Source organism: Nelumbo nucifera, chromosome 8 (assembly GCF_055504915.1).
Source record: "Nelumbo nucifera cultivar China Antique chromosome 8, China Antique-T2T, whole genome shotgun sequence".
In the NCBI taxonomy this organism is placed as follows: Eukaryota; Viridiplantae; Streptophyta; class Magnoliopsida; order Proteales; family Nelumbonaceae; genus Nelumbo; species Nelumbo nucifera.
Window position 1 is genome coordinate 12,576,776 of NC_142656.1, and position 15,171 is coordinate 12,591,946.

At 36.3% G+C, this 15,171-nt stretch overlaps 1 long non-coding RNA gene across 1 annotated transcript; it reads left to right on the forward strand.

Moving 5' to 3' along the window:
- The first annotated feature begins 3,003 nt into the window (after window positions 1-3,003).
- Window positions 3,004-4,167, forward strand: LOC148789633 (uncharacterized). The gene is made up of 3 exons (XR_016079774.1): window positions 3,004-3,543; window positions 3,635-3,714; window positions 3,832-4,167. It is a non-coding gene; the product is annotated as an uncharacterized LOC148789633 (long non-coding RNA).
- The last annotated feature ends 11,004 nt before the right edge of the window (window positions 4,168-15,171 follow it).

The following is a 15,171-nucleotide window of genomic DNA, read 5'->3' on the forward strand; positions in this document are numbered from 1 at the left end:
CCTCCCTTTTGTCACCTTTTCAGATAGAAAAGGTTAGAATGATGCACCGATTTTTTTAAATACCCATTTTACCCTTTTATAAATGATCTTACATACAAAATTATCGAAATAACCCTGTTTTAACTCAACACAAACCCCTCGAGTCTACTCTTTTCATCTTTCTCTTCCTCCTCTCCTCTCTTCTCCCTCCCCGCTTAGAGGTGTAAAGTGGGCCGTGCCGGGCCGACATGGCACGACTCGTGAGCGGCCCGCACAAAATGCAGGTTGTGCCGTATTGGCCCGTGGGCTGTCATGGGCCATGCCAACCCGTAGACCTAAAACCCCAGGCCCAGCACGGTCTGCATGATCGTACCAAACCTGGCACGGCCGCAGACCGTGATGCCGGGCTGGTCCAAATTAGTGCCGCGGCCCGACAAGGCCCGATTTACACCTCCATCCCCGCTGCCCCCACAAACCACCATTACAGCACTTGGGATTTCAAGCGCACAACACGTCGCTGGAATGTTGACCGCATGACCCTATGGTAGAAGCTCGCAGTTGAAATCGTAACTACAGAATTCAGTTTAACTAAGTTGCCATTTGTAAGATTGTGTCAGTTGGATTGTCAAAGCTTTCCCATACAATATCGGTTAGCACGAAGTTTCCGGTATCAAGCACGGTAGCAGAACTGTAGAAGCTATTACTGGGTTTCAGATTCCAAATCTCTCGGGCCTGGCCATCCCTGAAACGATTCCTGTATTAGTTAACTCAGTCTAGATCCTCCTCTAACCGGATAACTTTAATTTATTTGCTGTCCAAACAATGGTTTTTTTTTTTCCGATACTTTATCAAACCAGATTGCCAGCAAGAAGCTATCTCCTCCTGTGAGGGATTGGAACCCAAATGTGAAATCACCAGAAGGTGAAGCCCAAAAAGGATTTTTGTCAAGGGTGGACAGACTACAGAGAAGTTCCCAAGGTTATGTTACCATTGGTTTGTGCAGAAGTTGAAATAAGTACAAGTAGAAAAAGAAACAGAGAAGAGGAATCATGGAAGCCATATATCGTAGTGATTGTCATACGAGGTTGCGATGATATATGTTGAGTCGTTTAATATTGCTCTTAGATTATTAGATACTTTGTAGAGACGCCAGATCTTCACATTGCAAGTTGACTTGTGATCAAGTCTTACGGTGAAAACCAGAGGTCTCTATCACGTATCAATTTCAAAGTTTCTTTCACCTCCAAGCAAGCAGAAGAGAAGTGGGGAAAGAAAATTGACACACCGCCCATCGGATATCTCCTAAGAACATCTGGTTAAAAAGACCGTTCTCTTTCCAAATCCATTAATTATTTCTATCTTCTCAGACATCTAAGCAATGCAAATTCTGCAAAACAAGGTCTCCTATGATAGCTAGAACCCGACAAACTCCACAAAAATTATCGATCAAATCTCTTGTCAAGGTAAAGAATATGTCCATTTCTCTTTTGGGAACCTCTCTTGTCATTTCTCTTGCCATTTTTGGTGGGTGGATTGGAGTTGTGCTTACCTATTGCTGTTGGTGATTTTAAATTCACCTTTGTTTGATGGCAGAAATTCATTATCTTTCTCCTTTATCCATTTATATATTTTGTTCTACTTGCGAAATTGTATATGAGTTTTGATTGGCCTTGCTCTATTTGGCAATTCTCTATACTTGTATCAATTTCTTGAATGAATGCTTTTAAGCCTTAAAAAAACTGAAGAATTTAATTAATTTTGTATATAAAATAATTTATAGAAAAATTGGTGCACCAGTTTAACTTTTTTTGTCTTAAAAGGTGACTGAAGGCAGGTTTTTGCGAGTTTCTCAAAAGTTTAGGGGAGATATTTGTTAAAATAAAATTATAGGAGAAGTTTTTATGATTGTCAGAAACTTCAACGGAGTTTTTTTTTTATTTTACCCTAAGACATGATAAAAAAAAAGGGATTTTACCAATCAAACCCTAGGACGATTTTTTATGATATTGGTTGATTGATTATAAGTTTTTGAGAAATTGTCTAAAGCTCACCATGAGTTTTCAACATTTCTCTTAAACTCACCACAAATTTTCAAGATGTCTAAAATTCACCATGTGTAGGTTTTTATTTTCCAAAACTTGCCTTCCAATAGTGCACCGTTAATGCTTCTTAACAGAGGTGTCTATGTCAATATAAATAACAATTTTCATGACCAAATTACCCTTGAATGGTGAGTTAGAGGAAAAATGGTCTTTTTCAGTTTTCAATTTTGTTGTTTTTTTGTATTTTTTTAGTGTTTTGTTATAATTTCCAATGTTTTTTATAATTTTAGTTTTTTTACACTTTTCTATTTTCTACAATCTATAAATTTTTCTGTATTTTGGTTATTTATTTCCAATGTTTTTTATAATTTTTTTTTCAATTTCTATAGTTTTTATAATTCGAAAACATTTTTTTATTTTGTCTACAATTTTTATAATTTTATATATTTTTATGTATTTTATATTTGAAAATACTTTTTTGGAACTTTTTCCTTTTTTCATGTCTAAATATTAAAATGGTAATATATTAACACTTGCTAATTTATTTTGTATATATTTTATAATTTTTCTATGAAAGTTAAAATGGTAATATATTAACACCCATTATTCTATTAAAGGTCAAGTTAGTGATATGGTGAGTTTTAGACATTTTGAAAAGTTGTGATGAATTTAAGAGAAATGCGGAAAACTTATGGTGAGTTTTAAACAATTTAAGAGAAATGCCGAAAGTTACCTTGAATGAAAATTGTACACGTCATTTTAGAAAAGTTATTCAAAATTTAACGTCAATGATACATTTAAGAGGTAGAATTCTAAAAGCACTAAAATTAAGGATAAATCTCTTAAACTACCCCCACTGCTCATGAAATTGACAAACTGTACCATACTGATTAGATATTGTCTTGGGTTGCCCTTAAGTTTTCTAACAATTGTCTAACACCTTCTTTGTCATTAATTTTTCATCACACTCGATTTACATGTATAATGTGAGTGTTAATTATTTTAAAATTTTTAAAATACCCTTGTTTACAGGTGGCAATCCGGGTGAAGGAACACCACGATCACCTAAATGTCTCTAACTCTCCTCTGGTTCAGTTGTTCACCGCCGCTGTCAGAAGTTGCAGTGGTGGCGATGATTTTGATATCGTTGTTAAAAGCGACGGCAACCACTACAACTTCTGAACGGCAAAAGTTTAGTGATCACACAACAATACCCACCCATTCACCGGAGTAGATCCGAAAGCCGATCTGGACATAGGATCGAATACAGAGGCTCCCGCGTATATTCAAGAGTAAAAGGCCTGGCCATTAAGTCTGGACAGAGGATCGAATACGGAGAACGGTTTGGTTCACAGAAGTAACATATCTGAATCTCCAAGCTGGTTTCGAGGTTTGGTTCATGGATTCAATCTCCAAGTCTCACTTCACGACGGGGATACCACGTCTTACCCTTCCGTTAAGTCTCACACAACGAAGAGGAGAAGGGGGCGGAGGAAGAAATAACTGTCGCTCCATTTCAACGGTAATCGACTGTCCTTGTTTACTTTTTCCTCATAACTTCATGGATTAGGGAATTGGAATTGACGAGGATATACATTTGTTCAACGTTGTAGGTGCAGCTTACTTTTGAAGAGCCTGGAACCGGTGTTACCATTGTTAAGCTAACCCAGATGGACGTACCAGAGGAGGATAGGTTGGGTACCCGGGTTTCTGTGGTTCTTTCTGATCTGTTATTTATATTCTTCTGGTTTTGGGACATTTTTAATTGTTTTTCTTTTCTGATTATTACTGTTTGCAAGTTGCGGTGCAGATATGGCAATGCTACAGTTGTTGAAAACACTGAGAGAGGCTGGCGGGAGCTCATCTTCTACAAGATACGAGCAATTTTTGGTTTGAGACTTTAAAACTTTATCACATAAATAGGTTGTTTCAGTAGAAAATTTCACAACCATTTATCTTGTTTCAAGCCTTTCCATGAATTTAACATAAAAGCTGTATGGGTAGTGGAGTCATTGATTTGGTGGTTCATGTTCGTTGAAAGCTTCAATGCCCCGTTAATTTGAACAAAAAAAAAAAAAAAGAAGAATAGTAGAGAGATAGATGGGAGAGCAGAACAGGGCCGACTGAATATTTTGAAGACATGTAATCTCTTTCCTTGCCACCACTTGGTTCACCGTCATATCTCTCTGCCAAGACATGTACTTTATGAACTGGTTGGCAGTAGAGCGCTCTCTCTCCCAAACAAACCTACATTTGAATGTGGTTCAATCTCACCAGGAACAACGAAGCCATCATCTCCACCCTGAGATCAAGCCTCGAATAGATTCTGTTGCAAAACAAAACAGAGCAACATGATCCAGAGACGCAAGGAGTGCTGTTGTTCTTTCGTATCACCGTGAATTGGCGGAGGATTCAGAGACGCAAACTGTGCCATTTCGGTTTCAAGTTCCTCTCTACTGAGACAGGACCTGGAGATGAAGTCCATAGCAGAGTAGCGTTCTTGCTCTGGTTCCTGCTCTCGCTCCTTGCTAGCTATGACCGACCTTCAAACACGATGGACAAGAGTCATTGAATCGGTCCGTATAAACCAAAATCAAAGGAGAAAAAAAAGACAGGCATGGAAGTCCAAAGATTCCAGTTTTCCAGAGGAATTGGAAATTCTAGACTGGCATTTAGATCTGCTGCGGCGGTGTAGTCCAATCAACAGCAGACGGAGGGGTAGTCTAAGTTAAGGAGAGCAATGCTGAAAACCGGCATCCTCTCCCATGAAGAATAATGAACAGATTTATACGGTCAGTTGGGTTTTATTTTGTAATTTTGATAAATAGTAAAGAATAAATTCGATATTTCATTTCTTTCTGTTAGTGTTTACGGGGTGTTAATTGTTAGAAAAAGGGAACCGCAAGACAATATGTAAGAATATAGTTTGTCAATTTAAGAGATTCACCCTAAAATTAATTTACTCAAAAGTCATCGTCTTGCTATCCCTTCCTCTCACAAAACTAATTTACTCAGAAAATTGATTCCGGCGACTAATGGAACGGACAATACGGTGATCACTATATGCTCAATGACTGAAAAACGCTGTCCACCTTCTTCCTCTAGCCGCAGTTAACGGAGCACCACAGCACCGAATAAAAGTAGCAGTGGTAACTCTGCCCCATCTACCTTTCCCTCTCTCTCTCTCTCTCCTCATCTTCTTCTTCTTCCCTTGGTTGCTGCAACACACAACCTGCAACTGAAATCCCCAAGTCATTGGTTTATCTTCCTCCGGTCGAAAACAGAGGCAATGAAGAGAACCGAACCAGTCACCCATCCTTCTCTCTCTTCCCCCTTCATATTCTTCTTCTCTAGTTCTCTTTTCTCCCCTCCCCTGTTCCGCTATAACCCGAATAAACTCAAGCTTTCTATATACAAACGAGAAGGTGAAGAGAGTTCGGCCTGAATTGGGAAACGCTACCATTGATCACTGGCATGTTCCAAAGTTCTTCCAATAGAATATAGAGTGGGTTTGCTGAGAGTGAGAGAAAAGGGGGTTCAGTAGAAGGGGGTATTCATTTGAGACGTGGTGAGAGGGAAGGAACGTATCGTATGGGCGGGATGTTCACGATTCGCGAATTGTCTGCGGTGGAATTCAAAAGGCGCTGAATTATTTTTTATTTTCTCATAAATCCATCCGTTAGGTCAAGAGTAATGGAATCTGTTCCTCTCACAAATGGGCGCCTCACAGGCGGAAGATGTTCCCGATGCATCATAAGATGTGCGTGTAAATCGCCTATGAGACGCCAGGTGTGAGGAGCAGATCCGGTCTCACGTCACAGTTAGTTTTCAAAAAAGCTAAAAGAGAAAACGTGTCGAATTGTTATCGGAGGTCGCCGGGTCATACGACATCCTGGATTCCGGGGTTGCTGCAGATGCGCGTTCCCACCACTATCATGGTTTTCTGAAATAAAATATTGTTAAATTTGTGCAGTGTTTTCAACCTGAAGTGACCCAGATGGTGAGGCCATTGGTCTGATCACAATCCCAATTTCCATTAACCTCCAATCCACTGTATAATAAAAACTAATGATTCAGTCAACAACCCCTTAACCCATATGGTTGAACCGTTGCCTCATTTGACCATTTAATGAGTTACACGTTTTTTTTGGTATACTAGTGGAATGGCCCAAGCATCGGGTATTTGATATTGGTGGTGATGTTTGACTATATTATATATCGGGTAAAGGTTTGTAATTTATGTTATTTTCTTCAATTTTTATGATTTTATATTTTTTTTGTAAATTTTCTATGTATTTCTTTATTTTTTATAATTTATATTATTTTCTTCATTTTATATGTTTTTTCATAATTATTTTGTAATAACACATATACACACACACACACACATATATATATATATATATAATGGAAAAAATATAAAGTTGAGGATAAAATTAGGGTGTTTTGACCAAACCAATTGCAACATTTTCATTTTTTTAGTATATAGATAGATAGATAGATAGATAGATAGATGGATGGATGGATGGATGGATGGATATACAGAGAGGGATTTGAAGGAGAGAAATGAGATTTTAGAATTTATTTCTTCGCTTCATGTGTGCATGATAATATTTGGCCTTTTGCCTCATGTCGTTCTACTCGTCAATGATAGGACCATTATTTGCATATCTAACGGCTAGCGTTTGGATATAGATTGATCTTGATTTGTTTATATTCGGATTCGAATTGAACATATTTTCAATTTTTGTAGAAGAGTCTACAAATCAATATTGGATTGGCTTAACAATCGTCAAGAAAAAACACCCTAAAACAAATCAATATAATGAACCTGGAAGCATTTTCCAATCCAATACAACTTATTATGTTAACGGAGACAATCGAAATAGAAGGGAAATGGGAAAAATATACATGAAAAGATAGGGAGAAAACCAAAAAAGGCTTCATTTAATCATTTAATTGATTGTTCAATGATGAAAATAGAGAGGTCGAAAAAAATCCATTCCTCCCTTGACACATGTTGGCTCTAATCAATGAAGAGGTTCGTCAGGTAGACCTGATGGGAGTAGGCTTGTCAATGATACTCGAAAATCCGAGGCCCAATTCGACATCCAATCTGATTATCTTGGATTCAGATTATGTATTTATGTAATCAGATCAAATTTGAATGTTACAACCTACATCCGATTAATAATCAGATCAGATTTGGATTTGACCCAATATGATTTGATTAAAATTTGAATATGATTATATTATAATATTTATTAATTTTAATATATAAATTCTATATAATTATATTAAAGTTTATAAAAATATACTTTAAATATTATATTATATATGAATCTATATATAATAAATTTAGTATGTTATATTTATATTAATTTATTATATATAAAAGTTGAAAAGTAAATAAATTTTTAATTTTATTGGTATTTTAGAGAATTTAAAGTTGAGTTGGATTAAATCCGAATCCTATATGAGTTTGTTAGGATTCGAATTCGAATCTGAGTCTTTAAATACAATCGAATTTCGGATCAAATTTGAATGTAGGTTCTTAATATTCAGATCGGATGCGGATTTTGCTACATCCAATTAGAATTTGATCTGATTACAGCCCTATTGGGGAGAAGATCAATAAGGCCTAAGAGGAGAGAGGAGTAGGTTCCATAGCGGTTTTATTATTATTTTATTTGCTACAAGCGTGAACCATTAATTAAATAAAATTAGAAAAATAAAAAAAAACTATTATTATTTTATTTGCTTTATCCAATTACAAGTTTTAACCGTTAATTAAATAAAATTTGAAACCTAAAAAAGGGTAAAAATGGAAAGTGAAAATTAGGATTTTTCATGAAACATTGTCACCATCCTTATTTTTATAAACAGTACAGAAAGTTGCGTAGGATAAGAGAAATGCCATTTATGCTTTCTTCCTTCCTATTGTAAAGTAGGGGGAGTGGATAAGATATACAATATGCAGAGAAGGGTTTAAAGGAGAGAATTGGGGTTTTAGGATTTATGTCTTCGCTTCATGTGTGAATGATGCCATTTGGCCTTTTGCCTCTGGTCGTTCTTCTCGTCAATGGTGGGGCCGTTATTTGCATATCTAATGGCTAGCATTAGGATATAGGTTAATCCTGATTCATTTATATTCAAATTCGAATTGAACATCCATTCGATTTATATAGAAGAATTCGGATCTCTTGCCAACAAAATGCATTCCAAACCCTTATGACCCTACCAAGTACAATCCTTACGATATTATGTTGGTAGGGTGTTAGATTACCGGATTGGCCCGATGATCATCGAGAAAAAACACCTAAAATGAATCAATATAATGAACCTAAGAGCATTTCCTGATCCAATACAACTTATTACGTTAACAGATTGAAAAAAAATACGGAGAAAAGAAAAAAAAAACTTCATTTAATCATCTGATTGTTCCTTGATGAAAAGAGAGAGGTTGAAAAAATCTGTTCTTCCCTTCAATTCAAATTCGTGGTTTGGGTAAACCATCCGATACTTGACATGTGTTGGCTCTAATCAATGAAGAGGTTCATTAAGTAGGTGCTTCAGGAGAAGATCAGATAAGGCGAGGAACAGGTTTCACAGTAGTCTTATTGTTATTTTATTTGTTTTATCCATTTACAAGTGTTAACCGTTAATTAAATAAAATTGAAAAAAAAAACATAACAAAGGGTAAAAATGGAAAGTGAAAATCAAGCTTTAAATTAAAAAATGATAAAGGGTAAAAATGGAAAATGAAAATTAAGTTTTTTTGACACGTGTTGGCTCTAATCAATGAAGAGGTTCATTAAGTAGGTGCTTCGGGAAAAGATCAGATAAGGCGAGGAATAGGTTCCACAGTAGTCTTCTTGTTATTTTATTTGTTTTATCCAATTACAAGTGTTAACCATTAATTAAATAAAAATAAAAAAAATAACAAAGGGTAAAAATGGAAAGTGAAAATCGAGCTTTAAAATTAAAAACATGATAAAGGGTAAAAATGGAACATGAAAATTAGGCTTTTTGACGTAACATTGTCACCATCCTCATTTTTATAAATGAAAATGGTGAGATACAGAGATTATCCAATTACAAGTGTTAACTGTTAATTAAATAAAATTGGAAAAATAAAAAACATAATAAAGGGTAAAAACGAAAAGTGAAAATCAAGATTTAAAATAAAAAACATGATAAAGGGTAAAAATGGAAAGTACCATTTTTATAAATGGTACAAATACAGATACATTATATTATATATATATATATATATATATATATATATATATATATATATATATATATATATAATTCAGGCATTTTAAGAGGGGATAGGATTGGAAATATGAAATCAAGAAGGGGTAGGATTAGAAATATAAAATCAGCATTTTAAGAGGGGGTAGGATTGGAAATATAAATCAGGGTGTTGGACGATGGACGCTCATCCATTTCTCTTTTTTATAAATGGCTAAGATTTTAGAGGGTAAAATACAAAAACTTTCCCTGAAATTTCTGACATTCATAAAAAGCTCTCCTATTGTTTCACTCTAGCAAAAATCTCTTTTGGAATTTTAAAGAATTTGACAAAAACCTCCATTCTGTTAATGACCGAGTCAAAAAATGTCATCATTTACAAAATTACCCTCGAAGTATCATTTAATGAATTTGTAAAATACCATATCTGCCCTCAATCGATATTTGCCAACTTACAGATCTTTCATGGCTTATTTCTTCAGATCCACATAGCTGAGGAAGGATTTAGTCATCAAACCGTTCATCTTGCTCTGTTTTCTCTATGTCAGTTGAAACTTGGAATCAACAGAACTTTGAAAGAGAGACATAACTGAACAAAAAATTATAGATTCTTGGGAGATTGAAAGAGGAGAAAGAGATTGACAAAGAAAGAACAGGGAAAAAAGGAAAGAGTTGCATTCTGTTTGGGTTTGGATAGCTTCCACCTTCCTCATCTTCAGACGGTGGAGTTCAGGGATAGGAAAGAGAATAGAAGAGGCTGACGAGAGAGGTAAAGAGGATAACAGGTCGACAATGGTATTTCAGTAAATATGTATGCAAATTAATTTGCAAAAGGGTAAAATGGGTATTTAGAACAAAATTAATGCATAGTTTGGCATTTTCCATCTGGGTCATTGATGGAAGGGAGGTTTTTGCCAAATTCTTTAAAAATCCAGGAGAGGTTTTTGCTGAAATGAAATTATAGAAAAGGTTTTTATGATTGTCAGAAACTTTAGAAGAGGTTTTTGTATTTAATGACATCACATGTTCATCCATTAACTGGTTAAATCGCTGACCCAATGATCCGGAGAAAAAAAAAAAAACCAAACGATTGAACCTCCAACTCCAAGCCGGGTTCCAAACCACTTGTTTGTGTCATTGTGTATGCCAATGGAAATTGGTCATGGCAGAAAGAGTTGGGCAATCATGGCAGCATCCCCACCATGAACTAAAACTTATTGTTTTTTCTTCTTCAAGGACATAACTCATCAGATAAAGATGACCCTAGATTTCGAATGCAGTTTGGGTTGGGCCAGACTGACTCAAATGCCGCTTTTACCAGAAGTAGGGCCAATCCATAGGGCTATGGCAGGGCTCAGGCTCAAAGTTGGGGATAAAAGTTAGTTTGAGATGGGCTTATTGGACAAACCCTGGCATAGCAAGATTGAAAAGAGTCCTGCCGAAAGTTAATAAAGCCGCTTGAAGCAAGGCTACATGATTCATGCAACCACCCAAATTTCCTCCCTTTCTGTCCATGGTTTCTATACATTCCTTTTTTACAACTGTTCTAATTTTTCTATGTACTTGTTGCACTGGAAAGATGATTACATGCACAAGTTTTCTTCTGAGCTGATGAAACCACAATCTTTCCTTTTCCAGGTTTGGATCGAAATTGGCATATTTTGCATTAAAGCTTTTGACGAATATTTGGAAGCCCAATTACAATTTGGTCCATCAACTGCTTCAAAGCTTTTCTGTGTTGGGCCATTCTAATGAAAATGATACCCGACATCTTATGGTTTGCAGTTTGATTGGAAACCTTTTGTTCTTGTGAAAGCCCAACTGACAATGATTTTCTTACATTTCTAGGGAGATGTAGGGTCACCCTTTAGGAGGGCTATAAGATAGCTATTTTAGGCTTTATGAGGTTTTCACCAAACATTATAGGTTGCCAAGCTAAAAATTATTTAGAAATGGTATGGCTTGGAACCATGATACTAAATAGCCTATAAAATTGTTTATTAGGTTATCAGAACAAAAACTTTTCCATTATACCACTTAAAAAATCATTGAGCGTTATCAAACTAGACACATTAGGATCTGACGTTGCCCGATCCAAAATGTATCGGATTGAGGACGTAGTCAGATAACTTCTTGTCAATTAGGCATGGCCAAGGTGGATCAAAGACTTGAGAAGTTATTTCTCGAGAAGGCACTTTGACGCTCAAGTGAGTGACGAAGGATTGAGAGCGGTTTGGATGAGCTATTAAGGGCGAGCTAGTCCGAACTGAAGAGATGGGTATGAGAGCAAAATGCTAGGGAGCAGAAGTCCTTTACCTCGAGGGGGAGATGCCTTTAAATAGTCGAACATCCGTGCTGTAGTTGGATGAGGTCTGCAGGGTTGTCAGGATGAGGTCGCCTGCTGAGGTTCTCGGTGAAGGGAAGGAAATCCATCATATGGATGACCGAACAAATCTCAAACAAGTTTGAAATCAACTGCTGGCAGTTTAGGTTTCCATCAGAGAGAGTGTTGTCCCTGATCATTCACTTTGTCCGACAAAGGGGCTGATTCTTGTCACTATGATCACCCGCTCAGGTGATTTCTCATATTGCCCCAACATACCCAGGTTTTGACCCCCACTAAGGATCTCACTGATTGGCATATCAAAAATAGCCCAATCCAACACCTAGTGCAGTACCATAATCGAGTCTAGGGGTTAGGTGTAACATTCCAATTTTGCCCATCTGTCTCCAAGGTCCAGGGCATGATTGGAAAATGGTCCGGTTCAGAGTTTCAAGCAAACCCACACTACATGTGTTTCGGGTCTCACTCTAGCAGCTGAGACAAACCACCCCAACCGACTTGGCGGCACATTAGTGTCAGCCTTGGCAGGATAAACCTCCCTAGGTCTATCCAACGGCTGTGAACATTCTAAACTAACATGAGTCTCATAAGTGTCCAGTTTAATGGTATTACATATAAACACACCAGATATAACATGGATTAGTTATGTACTATTATTCATTTACAATAAATGTCAAAAGTACATCAATCTGATTGGAGCTAAGGGCATACACTGTCTAACACTCAGGAGGTCCCTCTTTCCCGATAGGGCATGTCTTCTTATTTATTGATGGTACGCGATCTAAATACTCCTAGCTGGAAGACGATCCAATCTCCAGTTGTGTGACGAGCTAGACCAATCTACAGAACAATAGATCAGAGAACCCGGGGTAGCTAACCCGACGAGGTCGCTCCGATGCTTAAGTCAGTACTTATACTGTGGATGCGAGTTGAATACTTGAGTGCTTGAATGCTAGTGAGTAAAATAATCACGCATACCTTTGCCTTGAGGTTTCATGTCCTTATATAATGGAGTAGTCGTGGGCCTCACGAAAGAGCTCCGGGATCTCCAAGCTGTGTAGATAAGGTTTATTCCGTTTTTGAAGAAAAGCAATATGTTGATAAGGTTTATCGTTTACCTCCGATTCAGGTGGAGCTAGGACGAGTCTCATCGTGATCCCAAGAAATTCGGGGTCCGTTGGGGAGGCCTTTGGAGTCAATTATGTGGCGTTTGCTCTTTAGCTCCGAACTGACACTTTGATTCTTTAGTCCCGAATTGGAATGGGTATTGAGGTGTCTCTACGCCGAGGTGGTTTTTTAGGCCGAGGTGACTGGATACTCGAGCTCCGAATGTTGCGAAATGGGTTTGTTTGACTGAGTTGTCACCCCTCGAGCAGATCGCATCTACATATCCCCTTCTTACTAGGTCGTGCCAAATCACCCTTCATCATCTGTGTAGGACTCTGCTTCCTCAAAATGACTTTTCATGACGTGATGGCAATGATATGTGCTAACGTAGTCTGAAGACATTAGCCACGAAAGCCAACACGTGGCAACTTTTGACAGCTGAGGCACCACCCGAACAATATGAAATAGCACAAAGGCCTTCAATAGAAATTGTATAAAAGTAGGTCTGCCAACGGACTCCAAAAGTCTAAATTAATCTACGTCCGATTAATAATGGGGATCGGATGCAGATTTAACTCCATCCGGTCCTATATATTAAAATTCAAATCCAATTAATATGAATTCAATATTTCACATTTATATTTCTTTATTATATAGAAGTTAAAAAAGTAGTTAATTTTTTCTTCATTTTAAAAAATGAAGAGAGTTGGATTAAATCTGAATCCGTTCTAAGTATGATGGGAATAGGATTCCAATCCGATCTAGATCTTTAAATCTGATCGGGTTCTGGTTCTCTTTTTCATTAATCAGATCAGATATATTCAGATTTTGTTGAATCTAGTCTGTTTACAACCCTATATAAAAGTACTCTGAATATAGTAAACCAAAAGCAATTAAAAAAATATAAAGAACCTTAATTAAAACCTTTTATTTCGAAATTTATATTTTTGAGAAAAATAAAATAAAAATTTCACACACACACACAAGAACCTTTATACAATATTGTTGGGTTTAAATCATTTGTCTCAATAACTCAACATCCATCATATATGCATTAGTTATTTAAAATAAAGGTATGCAATTGTCAATTCCATAACTATCTGATTTGTGTAGTTTGGGTTCATTTTTGTACTGTAGCTCAATTTGGCAAAACAAGTTAATTTAGCTTTCAACTTTTAGGTTTAGCATATTCCAAAATGGAATGCATGTATAGGTGTGGAGGAGCATGTTATAGTCACTCCAACTCTGGATTTCTTTCTATTTTGTGTTGGCAAGGAGTGTCAAGGAACAAATGAAAAAAAAAAAAAAGAGTTTGGTGTATAAAGAATGTCCCTACTCTCATTAATCCACCTGAAATAACTATTTTCTGTAGAACTATATATATTGTAACATTTAGTGAATATTCTTTATTATATGCCACCATATGGGACAAGGGCAATTGAGAGAAAACTGTGATTTTGGTAAGGAAATTTGAAATTCAAAAGAAAGGAAAAGTATTTTTCAAAATAAGACAAAACAAGAACTATGACAAAAAAATAATATAAAACTAGTTATGCAATTAGACAAAATAAATAAAATAAAGCCTTAAACAATTATACAAATGCAGCTTAGTAAACTAAGATTGCTTCTAGCAGAATGGAAGTGACACCCATTCCTTTGAAACAATATGTTGAGCTTTTAAATGATGATTGACGATTGCCATCAACCATATCTTTGATTTGTTGGGAATCCAAGAAGAAAAAGACATAAATTCCATTCACGGTTCAAAGTATTGATACACTACTTATTGAAAAATTCAGTATATTCATAGATAAATTTAATATTAATTAATGTTCATTAAACTTTACTAGAGCAACCTCAAAACTGATATGTATTATATGTATCGATACTTTGAACCTTGGTTACATAAAATCTTTATCCGTGAATCATTATGAAGGAACATATTACATAAAAGTAAAGGGACTCTTATTGAAGCAGATAAATAATTGATCACTACTTACTTCATTGAGCAGAATAAGCATGAGGAATCCTAACTTTTGGGAACCATGGCGTTTACTCTTCCTTGTCTACAATCTATGTAACATCTTCCTACCTTTTGAATGTGAAGTTTCACCATTTTCTTGTCCCATGTCATTCGCTTTGTTTCTCTCATTCCATGTTGTATATCATGTAAAGTCATTGTCACAGGACAGCAAAATATTGTTAAGATTCTAAAGTGGCAGGAGAAGAAGGTAAATGTTAAAAGTTTCACTAGGGGAAATGCTAGAGATCTATTTGGTAAACCAAACCCTCCCCCAACCCATAGGTGTCAATTGGTTCAATTGGTCAGGTCTCTGGCTCAGTTATAGTGAAAACATGGGATCGATTCTGGCCGGCCTTCACTTGGCTGAGAGGCCGTGGGTATGAGAGGATTACTCCCATTGAGTAATTCTCACTAAAAGA